The following is a 5314-nucleotide window of genomic DNA, read 5'->3' as shown; positions in this document are numbered from 1 at the left end:
CCCACCCGGGCGTCCTGTGTGCAACCCGACCAGGGCAGTGCCCCAACCAGCCATGTGCGTGACCCCGGGGCGGCGCTCCAACCCCGGGATTGGCCCTGCAGTGTACGTGACCCGGGGCGGGGGGGGGAGGAGCCCGGGGCCGGGGCCGCTGCCACCCGGGGAGTGGGCCTAAGCCAGCAGGTGGTTATCTCCCGAGGGGTCCCATACTGTGAGAGGGCACAAGTGGGGCTGAGGGACATTCCCCCCTCCCTCGCCAGTGCACAAATTTTTGTGCACCAGGCCTCTAGTCATAAAATAAAGGTGCTACACCGGCTCTGGGTCACTGTCTCTCCATCAGAGGGCCAGCTGTCTCACCCAGCCCCAGCTTTTCCCCTCTGTCTCTGTGTCTGTCTCTTTCTTTCATCTTCTCAATCCCCAGCCACCCCCACTCAGGATTCGTGGTCTACTCTCTAGCCACGCTAGACGCGGTAAAAGAGAGAATACTTATAGAAAACAACAAAGGTTGCAGAGTCTGGTTCCGGAGCACTTGCCCGTCACCACTGCTCTTCTGCCTCATATCCTGGATTTCCTCTACTCAGTGACTCAATTAAAGTGGGGTACGTGTGTGTGTTGGGTATTAGAGGGCACCCAACCCTCACCTCTCACCCCTGTGCAGGAGGCAGGGTTGAGTTGTCTCATTTCAGCTGTTATCTCTGTTTTTTGCAGAACTTCTTGTTCCTTAAAGGATACAGGAAATGAAGGAGGAGGAGTTTCAAAACAAAACTGAGACCAAGGCAGCTCTTACCTTAAGCATATCTGACAAATAAACATCCCCAGTAATAAGCTCTTTGGTACCCAACCTCTTTCTCTGTAATGTTAATGTGACTCACTTCACAAACTGTATCATGACATTTGCTCAAATATCTCCCTTCCTTTTCCTGTGTTACAATGGCTCATCGACTCTGTGGACTAGTATGCTGCCTTTTAAAATGGTAACTTTTCACCCTAGCCGGCTTGGCTCAGTGGATAGAACATCAGCCTGTGGAACAAAGGGACCCGGGTTCGATTCCAGTCAAGGGCACACACCTTGGTTGCAGGCTTCTCCCCGGCCTGAGCCTTGGTTGGGACGTGATGTGTTTCTCTCACATCGATGTTTCTCTGTGTATTTCCCTCTCTCTCCCACTCCCCCCTAAAAATCAATGGGAAAATGTCCTTGGGTGAGGATTAACAAAAAAAAGGTAACTTTTCAAGTTAAAATGTGTAACAATGCGGAAAATTATTTACAATATACTGTTCCGTGACAGTTGCACACTAGACGTGCATGCGTGTAAAATTTGGACGGATGAGGACAAGGCCCTGAAAGACTTGGGAAAAGAAACTTTCCAAAAATCACTCTTCTTTGAGTTTTGAAGTTACTTTAAAAAATGGAAAGAAAGCAAGATGTTTACCTGTGCCTTCAATTATAAACCTAATACGTATACATAGACTCAGTTTCTTAGAGCTGGGAAGGCTGCTAAGATTGATAAAAATACCTATTAAAATGACAGAGAATTTGCTGGATGTTGGGAAACGTATTATAGGATAAGTAATGTGCTTTTCTTATCCTGCTTGAAATTCCTAAGTGGCTGGAGAACTTGAGAGGAGGGAGGAGATGAAGATGAAGAGATGATCTTTCCCTTTAAAATGTTATCTCACACTGGGTGCGGAGAATAAATGGGCAGCCTCCAATCCTTTGAGGAGGGAAACAGCACACAAATAACAAGTAAAATATGGACTAAATGAAATGTTACTTAAGCAATCTCCCTAGACACATTTTTCAATGAAATCTGTTAGGTATGTTTTAGTTCTTCATTTTCTTGGCTAACTTAAAGTCTTATTTGCCCCTGTTGCTTTGCTCTGCCTATAGTTTACTCGTTGAATCATTTCTTGTCAGCTTTGGACACTTAAGGTTTGCTGGAGTGAAGTGAATGTTTTTTGTTGTTTTTAATCCTGGCCTGAGGATATTTTTAGAGAAACTGGAAGAGAGGTAGGGAGAGGATGAGAGAGAGGGAGGGAGGGAAGGAGGGAGAGAGAGAGAGAGAGAGAGAGAGAGAGAGAGAGAGAGAGAGAGAGAGAAAGGAGAAAAACACATTGGTTGATTGCCTCCCACACGCTCCCCACCCTGGACTGGGACCTGCAACCTAGATAAATGGCCTTGACAGGGAATTGAACCTGCCACCCTTCAGTGTATGGGCAGACACTCTAACCATTGAGAAACACCGGCCAGGGCTGAAATGAATTTTTTATAATTCAGCTCTTCTCATTAAGACATTTTTTTTAGATATTGCACATAAGAACAGTATTCGTTCAAAAAAGTGCCACACTTTTGTGCATCTGTAATTCATGTGCTCAGTTGGTCTGGGTCACCTACAAGTTCAATGCCTCCTTAGTACTGACGCATCAAAGGACTAGGAGAACTTAATCAGCTGCATTCCAGAATGGAGCCTTCATTCCACAGGATGTGTGGGTCATTAACAAAAGCTCATTTTCCCCCATTGCAAAATGTTGTAACCTAGAAATGAATATGACTTGGAGTAAGTCCAATCCAAGCCTAATTTCCATTCAAGGTAAGCCCTTAGGTAAGGTTAGAACTAGACAAACTAATTATCTTCCAATCCTTGGAGGTCAAATCCAAACATGTTCTGGGTCATTCCTGTTGCCAAAGTCCCTGGAACAGGTGATGTGTTTCCTTAAAGACTTGAGTATTAAGGAGATCCCCTGAGAAATCAATACTAATGATGAGAGAAGCACCAAACTCGGAGCAAAAAAAAAAAAAAACTCGCTGAGAAGGTTCAAAATGGACCCATTGTTCCTGAGTAAAAAGATTCTAGAATATAATGGCCAAAGAATAGGTCCCAGTGCCCCAGCTGGGTGACTCACTTGGTTAGAGCATTGTCCACTACACCAGAAAGGTTGCAGGTTCAATTCCCAGTCAGGGCACATACCAGGTTGTGGGTTCGATCCCCAGTCAGGGGTGAGTATGGGAACCGATAGATGTCTTTCTCTCTCTCTCTAAATCAATAAAAACATATCTTCAGGTGAGGAATTTAAAAAGAAGAAGAAGAATAGGTTACAATGAAGAAGAAGAAGAAGAACATACCCAGGTTGTGGGTTCGATCCCCAGTCAGGGTGAGTATGGGAACCGATTGATGTCTTTCTCTCTTTCTCTCTAAATCAAGAAAAACATATCTTCAGGTGAGGATTTTAAAAAGAAGAAGAAGAATAGGTTCCAATGAAGAAGAAGAAGAATCAGAGCTTGGAAATGTGCTGAAGTTTCATTATTATGGGCCATTGGTAGGGCAGAGACTAGACTTGTCGCCAGCTGCCAGGTGCTGCTGCTCTAGCCTTCAAGGTGTGGCCTTTGGGAAGCTATCAGTCTCAGCATCACCTTGAGGGCTGGTACAAATTCAGAGAGACCATGAGTGGCTTTTGTCTGTTTTTTCACTTGCATCCGCCTAGTGTCTTTAGCAGTGTCCAGCACACATAATTGCTGGGTGAATTAATTTCTTGAGCCCAATCCAAACCATTGAATTAAAATCTCTGGAGGCAGGTCCCAAGAATCTGTATTTTAACATCAGCATCCTCAGATGGTTCTTAGACACAGTCAGCTGTGAGAACCATCGTGCTACTGGGCACGGTTGCTGACCAATACACTAATAGGCTTGAATGCTTCCCCTGAGCAGACCACACAATCTAGATGCCTAAAGACGGAGGAACAGCCATACCTTGGTTTCTATGGCAGCAACAGTGACTATTCCCTGACATTTCATAAAACATTTACACCCATTATCTCTGTGTCTTAGATTAAGCGGTTATTCTTATCCCCATTTTACAGGTGGAAAAACATGGACATAAGCAAGGCCAAATAATTAACAAAATAGGAATCAAAACCTGCCCCAGCAGAAAATGCTTTCAGCTCCTTGGGCGAAGGCACTGCATAAATCCCAGCGTGATTATTCCCAACACTTGGCACAGTATTAGACCACTTTCCCATAATCACTCCATTCTCTTTTATGAGACTGGAGGTTTAATTGGGGTTCCAATAAGAGATTTTATGTGTTTAATGGATTTTGGTGTAAAGAGCAGACTCTGAAATGCTAGTCAGAAGGCCCCGTGACTTCTAATGAAGCTGCCCTTGGGGGAGTAGATTTTTAAAAAGACATTACAAGTTTATACTCTATAGAAGCAGACATGCAAATATTTAGGGGGGGAATAGGGAAGGGGCCTGGTGACATCTAAAACTTTGGGGTCTGACAGGCATGTGTGTTCCAGCACCTACTGTTAGAGGAGTGTAACTTGTGACAGAAATGTAAACTGTGGATCAGCCAGCACTGGTTTTAGGAAGAATCCCGTGGGGTTAGCAATGGGACGCTTGAACAGCTTCTCCCATTAGTCACTTCTGGGGGCCTCAGGGAACGCAGCACCTTCTTTGCCCTGGGCTGCCCTCCTGGCTCCTGCACCTGTTGGTCTTCCTCCTGCACCCCCAACACCCACAGAAGGAACACAGACTCTCCAGCTCCCCTAACCACACCCCTTCTTTGCTGTCTCCAAAATGTGCATCGCTCACTTCTTTTTAAATACTTAATGAATTTTTCAACTGGGCACCAGAAGGAAATGGGATTAACAAAAAGAACAAGAAATGAGGAAATTAAATATTATGGGAAATCTTATACTTCTATCAGAGCAATTTCCCCCAGGAAATTTTATGGCATATTGCTGGCTAGGCATTGTTTCACATTCCCAGCACTCTTGGGAATATTTTAAATACCAGACAGGCACAGAGACTTTTGAAGTTTAATGTACTTAGAATACTATATAGTACATATGTCCTCACTTAAGTGCTTTGCCTACACATGGAAGCCAGCAATTCTTAAGTGAACTCACCCACAACCAATGGCCCTTTGCCCTTCCTGGGTGGGGATGTGAAGCAAGGACCTTCTTTGCATCTCCTTTCAGGTGGCAAAGCTCCTGGTCCCGGAACTTCACTAATTCTCTCTGCCTTTTATGAAAATGTAAATTTGCTGACCAGTCTTCGTATAGACTCAGTGGCCAGTGGTTTTCAAACTCGAATGTGCATAAGTGACATTCAAGGTACTCATGAAGAATTTAGGTTCTTGTCCCAATCCCACAATTGATTCAACAGTTGGGTCGCGGTGGGGGTGATGGGGGTGGGATCTGAATCTGTAACAATCTCCAAGGTGATTCTGAGGACCTGCACTGAAAGACCTGTGAGACATGAATAAGACTCGGGGTCACTCTTAGGGTCCCTTCCAGAGCTATGTAAGTTCTCATGGGT

Source organism: Myotis brandtii, unplaced genomic scaffold, assembly GCF_000412655.1.
Source record: "Myotis brandtii unplaced genomic scaffold, ASM41265v1 scaffold675, whole genome shotgun sequence".
Lineage (NCBI taxonomy): Eukaryota > Metazoa > Chordata > Mammalia > Chiroptera > Vespertilionidae > Myotis > Myotis brandtii.
The sequence above is the reverse complement of the archived record's forward strand: the minus strand, read 5'-3'. Positions refer to the sequence as shown.